The sequence below is a fragment of the Triticum urartu genome, chromosome 4A (assembly GCF_056163025.1).
Source record: "Triticum urartu cultivar PI428250 chromosome 4A, HENAU_Tu73, whole genome shotgun sequence".
In the NCBI taxonomy this organism is placed as follows: Eukaryota; Viridiplantae; Streptophyta; class Magnoliopsida; order Poales; family Poaceae; genus Triticum; species Triticum urartu.
This window is the reverse complement of record NC_141876.1, coordinates 358,372,914-358,398,711: the sequence shown is the minus strand read 5'-3', so window position 1 is coordinate 358,398,711 and position 25,798 is coordinate 358,372,914. Positions and strand designations below refer to the sequence as shown.

General features: G+C 43.9%; 1 pseudogene; it reads left to right on the top strand.

Annotated features, from left to right (window-relative positions):
* Positions 1-24,119: 24,119 nt before the first annotated feature.
* LOC147975856 (uncharacterized) lies at positions 24,120-25,139 on the top strand (annotated as a pseudogene).
* The last annotated feature ends 659 nt before the right edge of the window (positions 25,140-25,798 follow it).

Here is a 25,798-nt window from a genome sequence, read left to right as displayed (position 1 = left end):
CGGAATGATAGACCTCCTCGATGATGTAAGGACCTTACCATTTAGAGAGAAGTTTGCCTGCAAAAAATCTTAAACGAGAGTTGTATAGCAATACATAATCACCTACATTAAACTCACGTTTTTGTATCCTTTTATCATGCCATGTTTTAACCTTTTCTTTAAACAGCTTGGCATTTTCATAAGCCTGGGTTCTCCATTCATCAAGTGAGCTAATGTCAAAAAGCCTCTTCTCACCGACAAGTTTGAAGTCATAGTTGAGCTCTTTAATGGCCCAATATGCCTTATGTTCTAATTCAAGTGGTAAGTGGCATGCTTTACCATAAACCATTTTATACGGAGACATACCCATAGGATTTTTGTATGCAGTTCTATAAGCCCATAATGCATCATCAAGTTTCTTGGACCAATTCTTTCTAGATATGTTAACAGTCTTTTGCAAAATTAATTTGAGCTCTCTGTTACTCAATTCTACTTGACCACTAGACTGTGGTTGATATGGAGATGCAATTCTATGATTAACATCATACTTAGCAAGCATTTTACGAAAGGCACCATGAATAAAATGTGAACCACCATCAGTCATTAAATATCTAGGGACTCCAAACCTCAGAAAAATAACTTCTTTAAGCATCTTAATAGAGGTGTTATGATCAGCACTACTAGTTGGAATAGCTTCTACCCACTTAGTAACGTAATCAACAACAACTAAAATATGTGTATACCCATTAGAGGAAGGAAAAGGTCCCATATAATCAAAGCCCCAAACTTCAAATGGTTCAATAACAAGTGAATAATTCATAGGCATTTCTTGACGTCTACTAATATTACCAATTCTTTGACATTCATCACAAGATAAGACAAACCTACGGGCATCCTTGAAGATAGTAGGCCAATAAAAACCAGATTGCAATACCTTATGTGCAGTTCTATCTCCAGCATGGTGTCCTCCATAAGCTTCGGAGTGACACTTGCATAAGATATGTTCCTGTTCATGCTCAGGTACACAGCGTCTAATAACACCATCTACTCCTTTATAAAGATGTGGGTCATCCCAGAAGTAATGTCTTAAATCATAGAAGAACTTTTTCTTTTGCTGGTATGTGAAACTAGGTGGTATAAATTTAGCAACAATGTAATTGTATAATCAGCATACCATGGAGAAGTACGAGAAGCATTTATGACATTTAATTATTCATCAGGAAATCTATCATCAATAGGTAGTGGGTCATCAATAACATTCTCTAACCTAGACAAGTTGTCTGCAATGGGATTCTCAGCTCCCTTTCTATCAATAATGTGCAAATCAAATTCTCGTAGCAAGAGAACCCATCTAATAAGTCTAGGTTTAGCATCTTTCTTTTCCATAAGATATTTAATAGCAGCATGATCAGTGTGAATAGTTACTTAGAATCAACAATATAAGGTCTGAACTTATCACAAGCAATACAAGTGCTAAGAATTCTTTTTCAGTAGTAGCATAATTTCTTTGGGCATTGTCTAGAGTTTTACTAGAATATTGAATAACATTTAATTTTTTATCAACTCTTTGTCCTAGAACAACCCCTACAGCATAATCACTAGCATCACACATAATTTCAAAGGGTAAATTCCAATCAGGTGGCTGAACAATAGGTACAGAAATCAAAGCTTTCTTAAGTATTTCAAATGCTTCTACACAATCATCATCAAAGACAAAAGGAATATCTTTTTGTAATAGGTTAGTCAGAGGCCGGGAAATTTTTAAGAAGTCCTTAATGAACCTCCTATAAAAACCAGCATGACCAAGGAAACTTCTTATACCTTTGATGTCCTTGGGACATGGCATCTTTTCAATAGCATCAACTTTATCTTTGTCAACTTCAATACCTCTTTCAGAAATTTTATGCCCCAAGACAATACCTTCATTAACCATAAACTGACACTTATCCCAATTCAAGACAAGGTTAGTTTCTTCACATATCTGCAAAACTCGGTCAAGGTTGCTCAAGCAATCATCAAAAGAGGATCCATAAATAGAGAAATCATCCATGAAAACTTCACAAATCTTTTCACAAAAGTCAGAGAATATAGCCATCATGCATCTTTGAAAGGTAGTAGGTGCATTACATAAACCAAAAGGCATACGTCTATAAGCAAAGGTACCGAAAGGGCAAGTAAAAGTAGTCTTTTCTTGAGCATTAGCTAACACGGGTATTTGAGAGAAACCAGAGTAACCATCTAGAAAGCAAAAATGTGTATGTTTGGATAATCTTTCTAGCATTTGATCAATGAAAGGCAAAGGGTAATGATCTTTTTTACTAGCTTTATTTAATTTGTGGAAATCAATTATCATCATATAACCTATAATAATTCTTTGCGGAGTCAATTCATCTTTATCATTAGGAACGGCTGTAATACCTCCCTTCTTACAGACACAATGGGCAGGACTTACCCACTGACTATCAGCAACAGGATAAATTATACCTGCTTCAAGGAGCTTTAATATTTCCTTTCTTACCACTTCTTTCATCTTAGGATTTAGTCATCATTGGTGATCAATAACTGGTTTGGCATCTTTCTCCAAATTTATTTTGTGTTGACATAGAGTGGGACTAATGCCCTTAAGATCATCAAGAGTATATCCAATAGCAGCATGGTGCTTCTTCGGAGTTTTCAATAATCTCTCTTCTTCGTGCTCTGAAAGGTTAGCACCAATAATAACAGGATATATCTTATTTTCATCAAGATATGCATATTTAAGAGTATCAGGCAATGGTTTAAGCTCAAACATGGGATCACCCCTGGGTGGAGGAGGATCCCCTAGGATTTCAACAGACAAGTTGTGTTTCAGAATAGGTCCCTACTTAAAGAATACTTCATCTATCTCCCTTCTTTCATTCATAAACATATCTTTTTCATGGTCTAGCAAATATTGTTCTAAAGGATCAGTAGGAGGCACAGCAATAGAAGCAAGACCAATAACTTCATCTTTACTAGGAAATTGTTTATCATGGGGTTGTCTACGAAATTTAGCAAAATTAAACTCATGAGACATATCCCCTAAACCAACATAAACAATATTCTTATTGCAGTCTATCTTAGCATTAAAAATATTCAAGAAGGGTCTACCAAATATAATGGGACAAAAGTCATCTTGTGGGGAACCAAGAACAAGAAAATCAGTAGGATATTTAACTTTCCCGCACAAGACTTCAACATCTCTAACAATCCCAAATGGTGAAATAGTATCTCTATTGGCAAGCTTAATTGTAACATCAGTCTCTTCTATCTCAGCAGGTGCAATATCATGCATAATTTCTTTGTATAAGGAATGAGGTATTGCACTTGCACTAGCACCCATATCACATAAGCCATGATAACAATGATCTCCTATTTTAATAGAAATAACAGGCATGCATACAACAGGTCTATGCTTATTTTTAGGATCAGGTCTAGCAGCTTCATTGCAGAAGTAAATAACATGCCCATCAATATTATCGGCCAAGAGATCTTGAACCATAGCAATCTTAGGTTAAACTTTAATTTGCTTAGGGGGTTTAGGTGTCTTAATATTACTTTTGTGAACCACAGTTGAAACTTTAGCATGATCCTTTGTTCTAACAGGGAAAGGTGGCTTCTCAATATAAGCAGCAGGAACAACAGGATCATCATAAGTGATAGTCTTTTCTTCAACTTTAATAGGTGCAACTACTTTTACTTCAATGGGAGGATTATATTTAAACCACTTCTCCTTAGGGAGATCAACATGAGTAGCAAAGGATTCACAGAAAGAAGCCACTATCTCAGAGTCAAGTCCATATTTAGTGCTAAATTCACGGAAAGCATCGGTATCCATAAAAGATTTAACACAATCAAACTTAGGTGTTATACCTGACTACTTACCTTCGTCGAGGTCCCAATCTTCAAAGTTGCGTTTAATTCTTTCCAATAAATCCCATTTGAGTTCAATAGTCTTCATCATAAATGATCCAGTACAAGAAGTATCGAGCATGGAGCAATTACTGAGAGAAAGCCGAGCATAAAATTTTTGAATGATCATTTCTCTTGAGAGCTCATGATTGGGGCATGAATATAACATTGACTTAAGCCTCCCCCAAGCTTGAGTGATGCTTTCTCCTTCGCGAGGCCAAAAATTATATATATATATATAAATATAAAATTACGATCACGATGAACAAGATGCATATGATAAAACTTCCGATGAAATTCCAATTTCAATCGCTTATAGTCCCATGATCCCATATCATCACATAGCCTATACCATGTCAATGCATATCCCTTCAAAGATAAAGCGAATACCTTCTTCTTGATAACATCCTCGGGCATACCTTCAAGCTTAAATAATCCACAAACTTCATCCACATAGATTAAGTGTAAATCAGGATGCAATGTTCCATCTCCTGCAAAAGGATTAACTAGTAGTTTCTCTATCATACCCGAAGGAATTTAGAAGTAAACATTTTCAGTAGGTTCAGTAGGTTGAGGAGAAACTCTTTGCTCTACTGGTCGGGGTGAAGATACCCCAAATAAGCCCCTCAAAGGATTATGTTCCATAGTAACAAGTGACAGTAAATTTCAGCACAGTATATAAATTTTTCCTTACCAAATTCCACCTACCAAAGGCGATTCACTCCCCGGCAACGGCGCCAGAAAAGATTCTTGATGACCCACAAGTGTAGGGGATCTATCATAGCCTTTTTGATAAGTAAGAGTGTCGAACCCAACGAGGAGCAGAAGGAAATGATAAGCAGTTTTCAGCAAGGTATTCTCTGCAAGCATTGAAATTATCGGTAACAGATAGTTTTATGATAAGGTAATTTGTAACGAGTAACAAGTAGTAAAAGTAAATAAGGTGAAGCAAGATGAACCAATACTTTTTGTAGCAAAGGACAAGCCTGGACAAACTCTTATGTGAAGGAAAGCGCTCCCGAGGACTCATGGGAATTATCGTCAAGCTAGTTTTCATCATGTTCATATGATTTGTGTTCGGTACTTTGATAATTTGATATGTGGGTGGACCGGTGCTTGGGTACTGTCCTTACATGGACAAGCATCCCACTTATGATTAACCCCCATTGCAAGCATCCGCAACTACAACAGAAGTATTAAGGTAAACCTAACCATAGCATGAAACATATGGATCCAAATCATCCCCTTACGAAGCAACGTATAAACTAGGGTTTAAGCTTCTGTCACTCTAGCAACCCATCATCTACTTATTACTTCCCAATGCCTCCCTCTAGGCCCAAACAATTGTGAAGTGTCATGTAGTCTACGTTCACATGACACCACTAGAGGGATGACAACATACATCTCATCAAAATATCGAACGAATACCAAATTCACATGACTACTTATAGCGAAACTTCTCTCATGTCCTCAGGAACAAACGTAACTACTCACAAAGAATATTCATGTTCATAATCAGTGGGGTGTTAATATGCATAATGTATCTGAACATATATCTCCACCAAATAAACCAACTAGCATCAACTACAAGGAGTAATCAACACTACCAGCAACCCACAGGTACCAATTTGAGGTTTCGATACAAAGATTGGATACAAGAGATGAGCTTGGTTTTGAGATGAGATGGTGCTAGTGAAGATGTTGATGGAGATTGACCCCCTCCCAATGTTAGGATCATTGGTGATGACGATGGTGATGATTTCCCCCTCCTGGAGGGAAGTTTCCCCGACAGAACAGCTCTGCCGGAGCCCTAGATTGGTTCCGCCTTGTGGCGGCAGAGTTTCGTCCCGTGAGCTTGCTTATGATTTTTTTCTCGGACGAAAGACCTCATATAGCAGAAGATGGGCATCGGAGGGCCACCAGGGGGCCCACGAGGTAGGGGGCGTGCCTAGGGGGGCAGGGCGCGCCCCCACCCTCGTGGACGGTGAGTGGCCTCCCTCAGGTACTTCTTTCACCCAATATTTTTTATATATTCTGAAACGTGCTCTCATGAAGTTTCAGGACTTTTGGAGATGTGCAGAATAGGTCTCTAATATTTGCTCCTTTTCCAGCCCAGAATTCCAGCTGCCAGCATTCCCCCTCTTCATGTAAACCTTGTAGAATAAGAGAGAATAGGCATAATTATTGTGACATAATGTGTAATAATAGCCCATAATGCAATAAATATCGATATAAAAGCATGATGCAAAATGGACGTATCAGTAGACAGTACCACTTACATCCCCTACATCTGCTAGTCTACCACTTTAAGAGGTCACACAACATACTCAACTATGCTAGAGCCCATAATGGCTTGTGGCTGCACACGGAAGTTTCCAGCATGAATAACAGAATGATCCCTTTTACCCTGGGTGGCAAACCATAGGATGATCACACGGATTCCCCGGGATCTCCTTGCACAACACTGGATTCCCGAGGTGTCAACAAACCAATCCACCCAGATGTGTATTAAATAGACACCTTAAGTTAAACCTTAGTTAAAAATAATCCCTCACATCTTTCATGAATTCTCTCAAACCAACACTACTAGGAAAAGGTCTATAGATGATATGGCCACTAATGGCGCACCAGACATGTGGTGTGCCACTACTATATAGTAATGGCGCACCATGAGTTGGTGCGCCATTAGTGTGGTAGACACTAATGGCGCACCAGACCCAGGGTGCGCCATTAGTAACATTTTTTTCCAAAAATACTAATGGCGCACCAGGGAAGAGTGCGCCATTACTAGTTAAACTAGTAATGGCGCACCTCCAACACAGTGCGCCACTACAATTTTTTTTTGCGAAACTACTAATGGCGCACCTCAAGTTGGTGCGCCATTAGTAACCAGGGTTACTAATGGCGCATTTGTGGGTGGTGTGCCATTAGTAACCTGGGACCAGCTAGATATTTTGGACAGCCACACCTACACACTCACTTTCCCCACTTCATTCTCTCCACCTCCTCCTCCAAGCTTGTGTCGGCTGCCTCCTCCTCCTCACCTCATCTACACCATAGATTCATCAAAATTAAGTGGTTAAATTACCTTTTTTGATAGGTAAGTAAGGGGAAAGCTATCTTTATGTTGTAGATCTACTTTTTTTCTCCCTCCAACAATGTGCACATGCACTTTTTATGGCCTTGCTAGATCTATGTATGTTTGTGGTGTTGCATATATGTTTGTGTTTGCAGGTACCGGTATTTGAAATGCGATAGTTGCCAATATTTTGCCGGAATGTTGATTCATTTCCATTTCGGCGAGAATTTTGGCGCTATGCATTCTTTTTGGTCCTATTTTTAGGGAAAGTCATGCCAAAATTTTTCTTGGTTCTAAAATATCGTTTTGCTCTACCCCGCAGGCGACCATGGTCCGGACGATGACCAAAGGCATCGTCAATAGGTTTTTGAGCTCCGCGAAGGCCGAGATGCTTCAAAAGAACGAGACGGAGATAAGATGTCCGTGTCGAAGATGCAAGATGAAGAGCCTTATTGCGGACCCGGATTCCAGGCAGGTGCAGGACCACCTGCTCTTGCGTGGTTTCATGGATGGCTATCGGTGGCAAGGTGATGAAGATGACTATGAAGTCTTCCATGGGGGCCGAGCAAGAAATGAGGAAGGGCAGCAAGACAACCACCACCACGGCGAGGGCAGGCGAGAAAACAAAGAATCTCCAGGACATGATCACGACGGTGATGCTGTACACAATCATCATGTAGAAGATGCCGGACATGATGATGAGAAAGATCAAGACGAAGGGCATGATCATGAAGATGAAGATGCCAGAGCAGACGACAATGGAGGCTGGGTGCAGGACCCTCATATTCAAGAGCTGCTTCTCAAGCAGACAGATAACGCAAGAGCTGCCGCCCGAGAGAAAGCCAAGCTGGATCAACTGGAGATAGACGCGGTTACTCCATTGTATGAAGGATGCAGGCCCGAGGATACCCGCCTAAGAGTAACGCTCATGACTCTGGAGATGAAGGTAAAACACAAAATGACCGACGCATGCTTCGACGAGAACATGTCATTCTGGCATGAACGTCTTCCCAAGGGGAACAAGTGCCCGACCAGTGTAGCGACCCGACCCGAATGGATCAAGTCTCTGTGCTTATGTGTCATCCCTGGATCAGTATGCTGACACACACATTACTCGAAGGATTTATAACAGAGGTAAATCACATGTATAAAGTAACGTAAATACTATTACCTCAATCCAATATAGCGGAAGCAACAAGGTTGTGGATTCCCATCAACATCAACGGCAAAGTTGAGTGTAGAAATCATAACCCTAACGTATCACTTACTCGTCGTAAGAAACCTGCAACATAAGACGTTGCAGCCCGAAACGGGTCAGTACATTGAATGTACTGGCAAATTCACACCATAGAGAATGATGAACAATGGCTATCACTACATGCATATTTGGCTGGTGGAAAAGCTCTATGGGTATAAGGTTTTTGCGTAAAGCCAATTTTTCCCTACTGCAAAGGAATAAATTTTAATTAACTATCATGGTGGTTGTGAAACATCGAGAATGGTTGACAGCATTCTCAATCCCAATTAAAAATAATTAAAACCCAACAACATTAATTAGAAGTAACGTGATGAGATTCACAATGATATTCAAGTACTAGATACTCAAGTTGTCCATAACCGGGGACACGGCTAATCATGATTAGTTTGTTACTCTGCAGAGGTTTGCGCACTTTTCCCCATAAGACTCGATCGCCTCCGTTTGGTTTCTCGCACTACAGGGTGTTTGAGAAGACGGATGACCGAGACACAGTCTTTCAGAAGCACTAGCACCTTACATGTGGGGTAGACCGGTACACCTACATCCCCTACATCTGCTAGTCCACCCCGTAAGAGTTCGCACAACTTAGTTAACTATGCCAGAGCCCATAATGGCTTGTGGCTGCACACGTAAGTATTTAGCATGAAAGATCTTATGATCCCTTTGAGCCTGGGTGGCGGTCCAAAAAAAACAGGCAAGTCCTGATAGACATCAGGTGCCTCAATCCACCCAGATGTGTGTTAGGTTGCCACCTTAGATAAACCATTAAAATTATCAATCTCACATCTGTCATGGATATCACTCACCCAATCCACGTCTACTAGCATGGCATAATAAGCAAACGTAGAAGTAACTCCCAAAGGTTTCATAGTAATACAGGTAATAGGTACTACCTCATCTACTTCCCATCCCACAATTTATTAGATCCTAATCATGCAATGTGTGAGGATTGATCTAATGCAATAAAACATGGGTTGTAGAAAAGGTATGATCAAAGTGTGAACTTGCCTGCAATGTTGATGAAGATGATTCGCACTCAAACTCGTGATAGATCTACTCGTCACACTCCGGTCAATCTATCCTAAGCAAACAATAGTAACCACACAATAAGTACTCATCTAATGCACAGGTAAAACTCGAACAAGAGATCGAACCAAATAGTTCAACTTAAGAACTCCGGTTGCAAAAAAAGAACGAAAAACAAACGGCGGAAGAAAACAACTCAGTTCTAGCAAGTTGAATCTAGGTCAAAATTTTACTGTAGCAAAAGCTTGTTCAAGTTGATTAGACGGAACGGCGGTTTCGAGACAAAACTCCAGGCGCTTGAATCACCTGATTCCGATAAACGAGCGAAAAGAAAGACTAGAAAGAAGATCGGATCTGAGATCGCGATCGCGGAATAAATCCGACGAAAAGAAAAAGAAGAACGGTTAAACGAACGGACGTCGTTAACCTAGAAGAATCCGGTGATCACGTTCGTTAGGACGAACGGTCCGGCGAACGATCTAAAGGCAACTAGATCGGAAAAGAAAACGAATCTGATCTAGGGTTTCGGAGAAGAAAACCGAAACGAAAAACCGATCTAGAAAACCGAAACGGTTTAGAAAAGAACCGGAAAGAAAAATGAATCGGATGAGAAGAAAAGAAATCGGAACGATTAGAAGAAAACGATCCGAGGAAAAGAGATGCGGGGCAACCTGCGGCGGCGTCTCCGGCGGCGTGGCGTAGGGCGGCGGCGTGGGCAAGGTGCGGCGGCGGTGGTGACGCAGGGCGGCGGCGGTGGTGTATGGCGGCGTTGGGCGCGACGGCGATGCACAAGGGCGGCTGCGCGGGTGAGGCGGCGGGCGAGGCGGCGCGGCGGCGGGTGAGGGGCGCGGCGGCGGGTGAGGGGCGCGGCGGCGGTGTAGGCAAGGCGCGGCGGCGGGTGAGGGGCGCGGCGGCGGGTGGTGGAGAGAGGGGTTTTGATTTGATGTGTTTGGAGGGGGGGGGGTGTTGGGGTATTTATATTGGGGAGGGGGGGTTTGCTTGGAGGAGGGAATAAGGAATAAGAATAGGAGTAGGAAAGATCTAGAAAAAGAAACGGAATAAACGGAAGTAGGACAAAAGTCCTACTAGGACTTCCAAAGACAAAGGCGGCGGCTCCTGGAGCCTGGGCACGCGCGCGGTGCGGCGATGGCCTTGGCCTTGGCCTTGGCTGGCCGGCCGGCGGCTTGGGCCTTTGGCCCAAGGCGCTGAGGTTTTTTTTTAAACAGTTCCGCGCTCGAAAAAACACAGAAAAACAAAATCTACCGGACTCCAAAACTAATAAAGTAAATTTTCCCCGACTCCTAAAAATGAGTCGAACAAAATGAACTTTTCTCCGGGCCTAAAATAAAATTTTCAAAACGCGCATTTTTCCCTATCCAAATAAAACGCAAACAAACACCGGAAAACGAAATTTGATCTATTTAATAAATCTTCATTTTTCCTATATTTGGGAAAGTCATATTATTCCCTCTCTCATATTTTTTTGATAACGGAAAAATAATTGAAGATGAAATAAATAAATCAAATGATCCTCTTTTCCAATTCGAGAAAACTCTCAAATAAGAAAATAACGAAATCTCCAACTCTCTCCGAAGGTCCTTGAGCTGCGTGAAATTTCTGGGATCGACCAAAAAGCAAGAAAATAAGATATGCATGATGATCTAATATTCCAAATTGAAAATAAAATAAATTCAAAGAACTTTGAATTTAATTCTTTGAAACTCCCAACTCATATTTCATATAATTTGAAGAAGTCATTTTATCTTCTCTCGTGAAAATCATTGAGTCGCATAAAGTTTCAGAATTGGAATATTTTCAAATGAAATTCAAATATTTTCAACACCCCTTGTCATTTAAATAAATGGAAGAAGTCATGTCATCTTCTCTCCGGGGTTTAGTGGTGAAAAGAATTTGAATTCACGGAGATCAGAAAGCAAATATGAAAGTTTGGGAAAGTCCTTTTATTCCCTCTCATTTAACTTTCAAAAATTTCGAATTCACTCACTTTCAGACAATCAATCAAACAATGAATCAAATCTATCTATTTATTATAACATTCCAAAATTTAGAATTTTGGGATGTTACGAACCTACCACCCTTAAATGAATCTCGTCCTCGAGATTCGGAGAGGCTAGCAAGAAATAGGTTAGGGTTTGGGGGTCTCCTAAAAAAATCCATCAATCGTCTCCGGGGTCCGGGGTGCTACCACCCTTAGAAACATGGTTACTGTTCCATCAAAGCTCATATACTCCATCCTTATCCTTGACAGTGTCGGTCTTCTTAGATCTTCAGGATAATTCCTTATCCGGGCTCCTCCGGTAGTGGCATAACCTTTACCTCAATTCTTCTGTCTTCATCTAGGTAAGGTTCTTCCGAGACTGGGTCTTCTTAGCTGACGGGTCTAGCGCCAAAACTAATCAACTATCAATATCTCATGGTGGTCAACAATTTATGGTTTCTCCTGCAGGAAATGAGTCTGGGTGATCCTCACCGTATAACCTACGGTTGGCAAAAGCTGCCGTGTACAAGGAAATTTTTTTATACCATTCTAAGGTTTAAACAAGGTTTAATATCGTCGTCTCTCTACTATAGGCAAGTCACTCAGATTTACCATCCCATATAGCAAGGCGAATAATAAGAGTAAGTCGGTATGGTGATCAATCCATCCCGCACCCAAATCATTACCTTGTATACAGTTTAGCGAATCTCGCATTCTAACACTCGGTCATCCTCACAAGCATTGCAGAATTTCTCTTGTCGACGAACTAAGTTCGGATAATTCCATGGATTCTGCAAGCCAAACAAACATCTATCGTTCCTTCCCAACCCTCAGGTTTTGCGTTACTCCTATAAGATCGTCTATCGACAAAGGTATGGGTCCCTCCTTCAGCAAGAATGTGCTTGCTTCTTGGCAGGTCCTGGGGCCTGTGGGTTATGGCCCATCTCATCACTTGTAGTCCTTGAACTTATCATCGGGCAACTGTTCATTATTCCAACTTCCAACTTCCTAGTATTCTTAAATCCATCCAATTGTATCATCTTCCTTCCTTCTATTGGCACCAATATTAGGACATGATTACTCTGACTCATCATGGAGTTTCCATTGATCCATATTTCCGACATCATACCTCCTTTATATCCAATAGTAATTTATTTCTTCATCCTCGGGGTATCCCTCATACCTAGATAAAAACTTATACTTATGGAGTCCATATTCCACATCATTATCCTTTCCAGGGTCAAGCGTCCTTACAGGGGAATATTGGCCATCTCTGCATGGCACTTCTTCAACTGGGAAACGTGAAACACATCTTGAACTCCTGACAGTCCTTCGTGTGACTCCAACTTGTTGGCCACTTCTCCATACGCTCCAAAACTCGGTATGGTCCTACAAATCTCGGGGCTAACTGTCCCTTAACTCCAATCCGTTTAACTCCTCGCAGAGGGAACACATGAAGACATGCTCTGTCTCCAATTTCATAGACTACCTCCTTGAGTTTGTGAGTCTACATAACTCTTCTGCCTGGACTGAGCTACCTTCAGCCTATCTCGAATCAACTTAACATTCTCTTCTGACTCCTTGATCACATTTGGTCCAAACAACTGTCGGTCTCCAACTTCATCCCACATACTCTTGGGGCATCACACATATCGAGACAAAACTCGTATTCATTTTGTCCAGAATCCACGCAGTGGAGTATCTTTATCCTTTCTGGGGTCAAAGGTTCTTACAGGGTACTACCACCCTTAAAATGCACAAATCTTCCATAGACCATATTTCTCTTATGCTCAAAAATGGTCAAAATCCTCCTTCATAGAGTAGCAACTCATAAAATCCATATCAGTACCAACGAGGCTAACTTTATTAATTCTCAAATCATTACATTCTCCTGTTTTTCCATTACATGCCTCAACTCAATACCTCTATATAAAAGAAAATGTTCTCACTACCACTACTATATTACTTCTGTTACAAACTCAACTATTTATCACAAGTCTCCTTCTCCTTCGGACAACCTCTGGCAAAGTGCCCTGACTCCTTGCATTTGTAACAGATGATATGACTCAGGTTCCTCCTGGGCTCCAATCGGTTTCTTTTCCTGGACCTTTCCATTCCAATCATGGCTTCTATTTCCTGTGGGTCATATTCTACTTCCTCTGTAGGGAATTCTACTAGATCCCCCTTCATACAATTTTGAGATACGTGTCCTTCTTCTCCACATGAATAGCAAGACTTGGTGCAGGGTTTAATTGGTTCCTCTTTCGATGTGTCCTCCACCTCCTCCTTCATCGCAGGTTCTTCTAAATTTTCCATTAGGGCTCCTTTCATTGCTTCTTCCTTCTGCTGGATGGTTCTTTGTACCAAGGGGTAAATGTGACACTGTGCAGGGTAGTGGGTAGTCCCTTCACACAAGAAACAAGTGATCTGCCTAGTTGGGCATTCTTCAGCTGGGTGACTTCCTTCACAATTAGGGCATTCCTCCTTGTGTTCTTTATGGGTGTGTCCTATTTCTCCACAAAGCTTGCATGCACAAGTTTTCTTCATATCCTTTCCATAAGGCTTCAACTTCTGGGACACAAACTGAGACTTTAGCAAAGTCAACTTAAATTCTTTCCAAGTGGTTACTCCTTGCCATCCATTCATGGTTTGGTACATCCTCCACCAAGTAGCAGCACCTCTTTCAAAGCACTAAAGAGCATGCTGGGCCATATCCTTTCCGACTATAGGGTTGTTCTCCATATGATCCTCCATGTTCTGAATCCATCGGTCTGTCTCCAATTGACTCATCGGTCCCGAAAATACAAGCTCATCTCCATTCATCCTCTATTAGGTCCATGGGTTTACGGGTGAGATAAGAGAGATAGAGAGGGATACACAAAATGCAAACAAAAGTTTTGAAAAGACAGATTTTTTTGTTGTGGCTGTCGAGAAAACATCAAACAATCACAGCTCACAATCATCGCATCTAACGTAGGTATATAACAGGGGTTTGGTCTTCTAAAGGTCAACGTCGCCAAACTCTTCAAGTCTTGTTCATGCCTCCAATGGCTTCTTTCGGTCGTGCTTGATCTTTCTCAAGTCCTTTCGCCAGATCAACTCTGTTGACGCGAAGTCTCTCATGACATCCTTGAATATTCTGGAGTTGCATTTCAAACTTCTGGGTTTCAACATCCTTGGCATGAGCCATGGTCATACTATCCTTCCGTTCCTGATAAATCTCCGGTATCTCGAGGTTGTAGCTCCTCCAGATTGGCTATTTTCAGCTTTTGGTTCCTGAGTTCTTCACGAAATGCTCCTTGTCAAAATACAGCTTCTTGTAGCTCCACCTTAAACTTCTTGATGTAATACTCCAGATCCTGGTGATACACCGGCTAGGGATAAAACTTCATCTTATGATAGGTGCTCCGTCAGCCTTCTTCCATCAAATCCATTCTGAAAACTTGCATCATAATGTATGGTAAAATCCCCTTCCTTCCGAATGGTCTCGGTTGTCCGATATCTTGTACATCTTGGAATGGTCTCATCAGTCAAATCTTCGGGTGGTCAAAAGGGAAAGGGGTATGGTCTCACTAAAGGGAATTTTTGAATAAGCTCAGAAGAGAAGAGAGGTAAAAGATCTTTTTGAAAGGGAAAGTTGTAGAGAAAAATCTTTGCTATGGGCTTGCCAATTTCTAGGGTCACGTCCTACAGTCAACATGTGCTCTGATACCATCTTGTAGCGACCCGACCCGAATGGATCAAGTCTCTATGCTTTTGTGTCATCCCTGGATCAGTATGCTGACACACACAGTACTCGAAGGATTTATAACAGAGGTAAATCACATGTATAAAGTAACGTAAATACTATTACCTCAATCCAATATAGCGGAAGCAACAAGGTTGTGGATTCCCATCAACACCAACGGCAAAGTTGAGTGTAGAAATCGTAACCCTAACGTATCACTTACTCGTCGTAAGAAACCTGCAACATAAGACGTTGCAGCCCGAAACGGGTCAGTACATTGAATGTACTGGCAAATTCACACCATAGAGAATGATGAACAATCGCTATCACTACATGCATATTTGGCTGGTGGAAAAGCTCTATGGGTATAAGGTTTTTGCGTAAAGCCAATTTTTCCCTACTGCAAAGGAATAAATTTTAATTAACTATCATGGTGGTTGTGAAACATCGAGAATGGTTGACAGCATTCTCAATCCCAATTAAAAATAATTAAAACCCAACAACATTAATTAGAAGTAACGTGATGAGATTCACAATGATATTCAAGTACTAGATACTCAAGTTGTCCATAACCAGGGACACGGCTAATCATGATTAGTTTGTTACTCTGCAGAGGTTTGCGCACTTTTCCCCATAAGACTCGATCGCCTCCGTTTGGTTTCTCGCACTACAGGGTGTTTGATAAGACGGATGACCGAGACACAGTCTTTCAGAAGCACTAGCACCTTACATGTGGGGTAGACCGGTACACCTACATCCCCTACATCTGCTAGTCCACCCCGTAAGAGTTCGCACAACTTAGTTAACTATGCCAGAGCCCATAATGGCTTGTGGCTGCACACGTAAGTATTTAGCATGAAAGATCTTATGATCCCTTTGAGCCTGGGTGGCGGTCCAAAAAAAACAGGCAAGTCCTGATAGACATCAGGTGCCTCAATCCACCCAGATGTGTGTTAGGTTGCCACCTTAGATAAACCATTAAAATTATCAATCTCACATCTGTCATGGATATCACTCACCCAATCCACGTCTACTAGCATAGCATGGCATAATAAGCAAACGTAGAAGTAACTCCCAAAGGTTTCATAGTAATACAGATAATAGGTACTACCTCTTCTACTTCCCATCCCACAATTTATTAGATCCTAATCATGCAATGTGTGAGGATTGATCTAATGCAATAAAACATGGGTTGTACAAAAGGTATGATCAAAGTGTGAACTTGCCTGCAATGTTGATGAAGATGATTCGCACTCAAACTCGTGATAGATCTACTCGTCACACTCCGGTCAATCTATCGTAAGCAAACAATAGTAACCACACAATAAGTACTCATCTAATGCACAGGTAAAACTCGAACAAGAGATTGAACCAAATAGTTCAACTTAAGAACTCCGGTTGCAAAGAAAGAACGAAAAACAAACGGCGGAAGAAAACAACTCAGTTCTAGCAAGTTGAATCTAGGTCAAAATTTTACTGTAGCAAAAGCTTGTTCAAGTTGATTAGACGGAACGGTGGTTTCGAGACGAAACTCCAGGCGCTTGAATCACCTGATTCCGAGAAAACGAGCGAAAAGAAAGACTAGAAAGAAGATCGGATCTGAGATCGCGATCGCGGAATAAATCCGACGAAAAGAAAAAGAAGAACGGTTAAACGAACGGACGTCGTTAACCTAGAAGAATCCGGTGATCACGTTCGTTAGGACGAACGGTCCGGCGAACGATCTAAAGGCAACTAGATCGGAAAAGAAAACGAATCTGATCTAGGGTTTCGGAGAAGAAAACCGAAACGAAAAACCGATCTAGAAAACCGAAACGGTTTAGAAAAGAACCGGAAAGAAAAATGAATCGGATGAGAAGAAAAGAAATCGGAACGATTAGAAGAAAACGATCCAAGGAAAAGAGATGCGGGGCAACCTGCGGCGGCGTCTCCGGCGGCGTGGCGTAGGGCGGCGGCGTGGGCAAGGTGCGGCGGCGGTGGTGACGCAGGGCGGCGGCGGTGGTGTATGGCGGCGTTGGGCGCGACGGCGATGCACAAGGGCGGCGGCGCGGGTGAGGCGGCGGGCGAGGCGGCGTGGCGCGGTTGAGGGGCGCGGCGGCGGGTGAGGGGCGCGGCGGCGGTGTAGGCAAGGCGCGGCGGCGGGTGAGGGGCGCGGCGGCGGGTGGTGGAGAGAGGGGTTTTGATTTGATGTGTTTGGAGGGGGGGGTGTTGGGGTATTTATATTGGGGAGGGGGGGTTTGCTTGGAGGAGGGAATAAGGAATAAGAATAGGAGTAGGAAAGATCTAGAAAAAGAAACGGAATAAACGGAAGTAGGACAAAAGTCCTACTAGGACTTCCAAAGACAAAGGCGGCGGCTCCTGGAGCCTGGGCACGCGCGCGGTGCGGCGATGGCCTTGGCCTTGGCCTTGGCCTTGGCTGGCCGGCCGGCGGCTTGGGCCTTTGGCCCAAGGCGCTGAGGTTTTTTTTTTAAACGGTTCCGCGCTCGGAAAAACACAGAAAAACAAAATCTACCGGACTCCAAAACTAATAAAGTAAATTTTCCCCGACTCCTAAAAATGAGTCGAACAAAATGAACTTTTCTCCGGGCCTAAAATAAAATTTTCAAAACGCGCATTTTTCTCTATCCAAATAAAACGCAAACAAACACCGGAAAACGAAATTTGATCTATTTAATAAATCTTCATTTTTCCTATATTTGGGAAAGTCATATTATTCCCTCTCTCATATTTTTTTGATAACAGAAAAATAATTGAAGATGAAATAAATAAATCAAATGATCCTCTTTTCCAATTCGAGAAAACTCTAAAATAAGAAAATAACGAAATCTCCAACTCTCTCCGAAGGTCCTTGAGCTGCGTGAAATTTCTAGGATCGACCAAAAAGAAAGAAAATAAGATATGCATGATGATCTAATATTCCAAATTGAAAATAAAATAAATTCAAAGAACTTTGAATTTAATTCTTTGAAACTCCCAACTCATATTTCATATAATTTGAAGAAGTCATTTTATCTTCTCTCGTGAAAATCATTGAGTCGCATAAAGTTTCAGAATTGGAATATTTTCAAATGAAATTCAAATATTTTCAACACCCCTTGTCATTTAAATAAATGGAAGAAGTCATGTCATCTTCTCTCCGGGGTTTAGTGGTGAAAAGAATTTGAATTCACGGAGATCAGAAAGCAAATATGAAAGTTTGGGAAAGTCCTTTTATTCCCTCTCATTTAACTTTCAAAAGTTTCGAATTCACTCTTTCATTTGAAAATATTCCAATTCCGAAACTTTATGCGACTCAATGATTTTCACGAGAGAAGATAAAATGACTTCTTCAAATTATATGAAATATGAGTTGGGAGTTTCAAATACTGATCCAGGGATGACACATAAGCACAGAGACTTGATCCATTCGGGTCGGGTCGCTACAACCAGTTTCGAGGAGGCGAAGAAAATCGTGTGTCCTCTGGATTTACCGCACGTGAAATACCATGTGTGCATGAACAATTGCATCATTTATCGGGACAAGCATGCGGAGTCTACGATATGTCCGGTGTGCGGCGTCACTCGATACAAGAAGAGGAAGAAAGCTCCTCGAAAGGTGGTGTGGTACTTTCCGATCACTCCTCGTCTGCAACGGTATTTCGCGGACCCTAAGGTAGCAAAGCTCGTGCATTGGCACATGGATAGGGAGGAGAAGAAGCGAGAATATGACGGAAATGATCCGGAGATAAATAAAAAAGGCAAGATGTTGAGTCACCCTAAGGATGCGAGCCAGTGGCAAGTGTTGAATTTCGAAGACCCAGAATTTGGGAACAATCCAAGGAACATCATGCTGGGCGTGAGCACCGATGGAGTCAATCCGTTTGGCAGCCAGAGAAGCACACATAGCACCTGGCCTGTGTTTGTGTGGATGTACAACCTTCCCCCCTGGTTGTGCATGAAGAGGAAGTACATTCACATGAGTATGCTAATTGAAGGGCCGAAACAACCAGGGAACGACATCAATCTGTATCTGGGGCTGCTGAAAGAGGAGCTAGACACGCTGTGGAAAACACCAGCTAATACGTGGGACGCCGCAGAGAAAGAATATTTCCCTATGAGAGTCGCACTGCTCACGACGGTGCATGACTATCTCGGTTACGGATATCTCGCAGGCAGGTGGTCCACGGATTTTCTGGATGCGTCAGGTGCATGGATGACACAACGTATCGCCAGCTAGATAGAGATCCCGGGTCTTCGAAAACCGTGTTCATGGGACATCGAAGGTGGCTTCACAACGATGACCCATGGAGAAAACGCAAGGATCTGTTCGATGGTGAAACCGATCCCCGAAGACACCCGCATATGAGGAGCGGCGAGGAAATAGACGAGCTATTGAAAAATTGGAAAGATTGCCCACTGCCAGGAAAGAAGCAAAAGGCGTCAGACCCGGGAAAGAAGCGAAAGGCGCCAGAGCCGCTGCTGAAGGTATGGAAAACGAGGTCTGTTTTCTGGGACTTGTCATACTGGAAGATCCACTGTGTGCCTCACAGCCTTGATGTCTTGCATATCACGAAGAACATGTGCGAGAGTCTGCTTGGTACCCTGCTCAACATGCCAGAGAGGACCAAAGATGGGCTGAAAGCAAGGGCAGACTTGAAATCAATGGGCATCAGGGAGGAGCTTCACACTAATGATGATGATGATGAGGCGAAGCAGGACACAGAGAGTTGTCGCAAAGGCAAAAAGGCCAAGAAGACCGGAAATGACTACCCTCCCGCGTGCTTCACTCTAAGTCAGGAGGAGATCGAGCAGTTTTTCACCTGCCTCGTAGGAGTAAAACTTCCTTATGGTTACGCGGGGAAGATAAGCAGATACCTAGACCCAGCGAAGCAGAAGTTCAGCGGGATGAAGTCTCACGACTGTCACGTGCTGATGACGCAGATACTTCCAGTTGCAATCCGTGCGATCATGGACACGCACGTCTGTGAAACGCTATTTGGCCTATGCAACTTTTTTGACGTCATCTCTCGGAAGTCGGTTGGCGTGAGGCAACTCAGAAGGCTACAGGAAGAGATCGTGGTGATACTATGCGAGCTTGAGATGTACTTCCCGCCCACATTCTTCGACATTATGGTGCATCTGCTGGTCCATATCATGGAAGATATCATCCAACTCGGGCCGACGTTCCTGCACAGCATGATTCCGTTCGAAAGGATGAACGGTGTCATCAAAGGATACGTTTGCAACATGTCACGTCCAGAGGGAAGCATAGCCAGGGGATTTCTGACCGAAGAGTGCATCTCCTACTGCACGAATTATCTAGGCATCGAGAAGCCCGTTTTTCTGCCCGTCAACGGGCACCTCGGCAGGCTCGCTGGATGGGGTCACCGTGAGGGTCACCGCGAAATGCATGCCGACTTCGAGGGTCGACTCGCCGACTTTGAAAGAGCAAACCTAGTCGTGCTACAACACATATACGTGGTCGATCCTTGGGTGGTAGAGCACAAAACCTTTATTGAGAAGATGTACAATGACCAAGGCCAACAGAGGACGGACGGAGATATAATCAAAGAGCACAACTCATGTTTCACGCGTTGGTTCAAGCAGAAGCTTCTGTCGTACCCTTTACATGAGGATTCTTCCGTGGAAGAACAACTCATATTCGCCTTGTCATAGGGCGCCGAGCACAACCTGAGGACTTATGAGGCGTACGATATCAACGGCTACACATTCTCACCGAGGACAAGGACATGAAGAGCAATGGTTATCAGAACTCTCGGGGTAACGATGGAATCCTACACCGGTCACGACAAGGACAGATACTATGGAAGGATCGAGGAGATCTGGGAGCTGAGCTACGCTGGAGAGAAGGTCCCGATGTTCCGTGTCAGATGGGCCAAGAGTGTCCTAAAAGAAGACCGGTATTTCACCACCATGGTTATACCCGAAGCCAAATCCAAGACCGCGGGCGCAAAGGTCACCACGAAAAATGAGCCATGGGTACTGGCTTCCCAAGTGGACCAATGCATCTTCATTACCGACCCGTCAAAGCCCAGTCGTGTTGTCATGAGGAGAGGCAAAAGGAAGATCATCGGAATGGATGGAGTCGCCAATGAGCAAGACTTCGACAAGTACGGCAACCCGAAGATGGAACATGACGACGATGATGAAGTAGCAGCATACACCACAAGAAGAAGCAGGACCACCCTACCTAAAGGACGTCCGTTCCATAGAAGAATTCCATTTGCGAAAAAGAAGGGCAAGAAGATTTTGAACAGATAGTTAGCTAAGATCGATTGTATTTAAATTGTAGCCGTCATTTCTCGATTGTATTTCATGGGCACTTTTTGAACTCATGAATATTTTTAAATTTCATGGGCACTTTTTGAATTCATGAATATTTTTTCAAATTTGATGATATTTTTTCATATTCAATATGAAAAAATATTGAATATTCATGAGGACACTCGATCTCGATCCCCCCCTCCATCTCGATCGCTACCCCCCCTCGCCAGATCCCCCTCACCGCCGAGCACCCCCCGCACCCTTCCCCGCTCCACCGCCGACGCCGACCCACCGCACCTTCCCCCGCTCCACCGTCACAAATGAATGCAACTAAAAATCCAAAAAAACAAATTTGATTATATTTTCAAATAACAAATTTGATGATATTTTCAAATAACAAATTTGATGATATTTTAAAAAAAATTATTACCGTTTTTATAAAACTTTATTACTGTTTCATATTCATATGCATTTTCTAAAAAATTATTAGATGCAACAAAAAATAAAAAAATTACTTATGGCGCACCGCTGGCTGGTACGCCATTGCTATGCAAAAAAAGATTACTTATTGCGCACCGCTCGAGGGTGCGCCATTGCTATCAAAAAAACATTCTAATGGCGCACCGCCAGGGGGTGCGCCATTAGTAATCTTCCCCCCTAGCTAATTCGCTCGATCCCTTCGTCCCTCCCTCGCCAGATCCACTCCCCCCCCTCGCCACACCCTCACGCGCGTCCCCTCATTCCGCCGCCTGCTCCACCGCCGCCGCCCTGCCTCCTCGGGCTCCACCGCCGTCGCCCTGCCTCCTCAAGTCGGGCAGCCACACGCGCCCAGCCTCCGCGGCCCCGACTCTGGCACCGGAGCGCCTCCCTCCCTGTCCCCGGAGTAGCCGCCCCCGCCCAGGAACGCCGCCGCACGGAGCTACGCCGGCGACCGGTCCATAGGCAGGTAGCCACCACCCCTCCTTCCTCCTCCCTCCCCCTCCCTCCTTCCCTATTGCATCCTCTGCCCGCTCAAAATCCCCCCCGATTTCTGCACTGTATGAGCACCTGCCCTGCTGCTGCCCGCCCTTGCATCACGCGCACCGGCCCCCGCCTCTGCTCTCACCCCGCACATCGCGCTCGGCCTACCTCCGGTTGAGCCCCGACCCCGCCCGCGCGACCCTGCTGCCGCTGCTCTGTCGTGGGTGCATGCCTCCGCCGCCGCGCTACTGTACTGCTCTACATGCTGTTGTTACCGCCTCCTTTTCTCGTCCTTGCTGCTCCTCTCCCCTACTACTTCTACTCCACTGCTTGTTCTTGTACCCAGAGCAGCTGGTGATGTTGCAAATAGAAGTAGAGTACTGCTTGTTGTACTTGTGATCTTGCAAATAGGAGTTGGAGTAATTTAAGTTAACTGGAGTAATTTGTTACATCTGTTGTAGGTGGTCTAGTGTTGCCCATCTACTGCCCATTTCCTCTGGTACTGGAGTTGGAGTTTAGTGTACTGGACACTTTCATAAATTGCTAGGGTACTTCCTCTCCTTTCTCTCCTTTAGTGTACTAGAAACTTCAATAAATTTCAGAAACTTCCATATAAATTCAGAAACTTCATATAAAAACTTTATTCACTGCTGCTGATGTACTACTTGTGATGTTGCTGCTGCTGTACTACTTGTGATGTTGCTGCTACTTGTGATTTTGTCAACTTGTGATGCTTCTGCTACTTGTGATCTTCTGAAATGACCCCTTTCTCCTGAAATGTTGATTAATTTCCGTTTCGGTTGAGAATGGGGCACTCCTAGGTCAAGAAAATTAGCAAAGGTCATGCCCAATTTTCTTGACCTAGAAGGTGCCCGATTCTCAACCGAAACAAAAATTAATCAACATTTATAGTTTGACCTAGAAGATGCCCAATTTGTTAACTCTAGGTCAGGTGTTGAATGTTAATCTGAGTGTATGTGATGGTGACTGAACAGATAAATCATGTCTCCCAACATTTTCAGCTAAGTGGACTCTCACACACCACTATCTAGCTTTACACTTAAGCAGTGGCGAGATCTGCTCCCTCCACACAATGTGCAACAAGCAAGCAGGTGGATCTAGGTAGCTTGGCTAGATTAGCTATGAGCCAATGTGGTCAAGTCAAAAGAGATGATGCATATGGATGGATAGATGGATGGATGGGGATGCAGCACCACTCCACCACCTTCACTTGTCTAGCTTGTGGTTTACCCCTCACTCTCTCATGCACCAGAAGAATATGATACATACATCCACTTTGATAAGCTAAAACTAGTAAGAGCAGCAGGGCAAAAAATAATTTTCGTATTTATTTTAGATCACATACACAAAATAACCTACCAGCAATATAAATCTAGTTTCAGAAACATGTGATACATACATCCACTTTGATAAGCTAAAACTAGTAAGAGCAGTAGGGTAAAAAATAAATCTATGTATGATATAGGGGTGCTACTGCTATATCCTCCATCCCGTCCCACCGGAGCAAGCAAACCTACAAGCTGCTCCTCATGTTTTTCCCTCTACTAGTAGACTGGAACTTCCCAATGCTGGCTGGTTTGCACCCTCTACAAGCTTCTACTGCTTCCGAATAACCTAACAGCCATCGAAATCTAGTTTGAATCAGAAAAATGTGAGAAAACCCATCGATTGAGGCGGACAACTAGTTGTAGATGAGGAAGGGCATTTGAGGCCCCATCGAGTCTATGAAGATGTGATGGGTCCTGATATATTAACTTGTGGATTTTTTTTCCTAGACTGCCTCAGTGTCGACAAAACCTAAATGATGAGACCATGATCTTGTTCCTTGACAATAACCAACTTTTTAACCAAACTTTTTTCCTATTTAGAGCGAAACATGGCCCACAACGATGAGGCCGGCGGTTCGGGCGGCAAGCAATTCTGGGAGCTGTCCCAGGAGATGGAGGAAGAACCTCACCGCTATGAGGACGCCGCGGAAGACACCGATCCTGACTACACAACCCCTAGTGGCGTCGCGGATGACACCATTGATGGTGCCGCCGAGGATGCCACCACTGATGATGGCAGCGCACGCACAGATGGCAGCCAACCGAAGAGGCAACGGAAGGACCGGCGCCCGAACGTGCTCCGCACCGTCAAGGAGGAATTTACTGAAGTGAACTCTGACGGGCATCCAATGGCGCCCAAAGAAATAGTCAAGGGGTACTCGCTTCAGCTCAGGTGCATTCTTCGGAGCACCGTCTCGATCAACATAGAGAACCTAAGGCATAAGGACCGAGGGAATTTGCGCACCCTCCTCTTCACGATGCTGCATGAACGATACAAGTTCCCTGCTGAATTTGAAAACACACGCCTCTCAGGGAATAAAGTGAACAGTGCTGCCCTCACGAGGATGAGCATGGCCCTATCTACTTGGAGAAGCGCGGTGAAGACAATGATTGAGAAAGGTGATAGTTATGAGAAGATCAAGGAGAAAAATCCTTCGATCAACGAAGATGACTACAAGGAGTTCAAGATCAAGTGCGAGAGCAGCGCAACCTCCGAATCGAGTCAGTGAGGGAAAGAAATGCGGGAGTTGAACTTAGGGGAACACAAACTCGGTCCCGGCGGTTACAGAGTGGCGGAGCCTATATGGGACAAGAAGGACGCGGAGCGTGCCGAGCAAGGCCTACCGCCCCGCTTCGAGAAATACCGTGACAAGCAGACCAGGAACTATGTCAGGGCCCGGTACAAGGAGGACCCGGTAACAAAGGAGCTTACCACGGATCCGAAGACCAAGGCGATTGAGCTTGTTCTGGTAAGGAATACACCCCCGCGTAATTAGCTCCATATGGTTGCATTCTAAATAATGAAGCCAAATTTCTAAATGGTTCACATTCCTTCCGCAGGATACTGAAAGCAGTAGCGCAGGGTCGTCTCAAAGCACCCCTTGGGACAGCACTCTAAATAGGGCGTTGAACGTAATGAAAAACAAGGATAAGCTGAGTAAGCCGTCGTCAGCTGGTCGTGTGGCCGGCAAAGGCTTGTCCACAAAATGGTCGTCCTACTATAACGCTGGTGGGCGAAAGGAGAGAATGAACAGCTCGGAAAGCCAGTCGCGCGAGGTTCAAGAACTCAAGGCACAAGTGGCGCGGATTCCGGAGATTGTCCAAGAGCAAGTGCAACAATAACTGGGATCGACGCTCACCAGCATTATGCCTACCTTGATTCATGGGCTGCCGGCGTGGATTGCGGGCGGCTAACAGGGGCCGCCCCTGATTCCCAGCTTCACGGCCAGCAACTCGCACAACGCGCAGGCGGCGCCATTGGTGTCTCCGACAGAGGCGGTATTGGTGTCTCCGATGCCGACACGGGCATTGGAGCTTAATGCACCCGGGTGTACGCCGGCCAGCACCTCGGCAGCAAGCGGCCCCTCCGTCAGTTGCACGCCCGCCATTGGCGGTGCCTTGACATTAGCCGAGCTCGACGCCATCATCACGGTAACTAATTAAGCCTCTCAGCCGAGGACTTCATCTCCTTGCCTTTGACTGGGCATCCCTAACGCCCTATATGTTT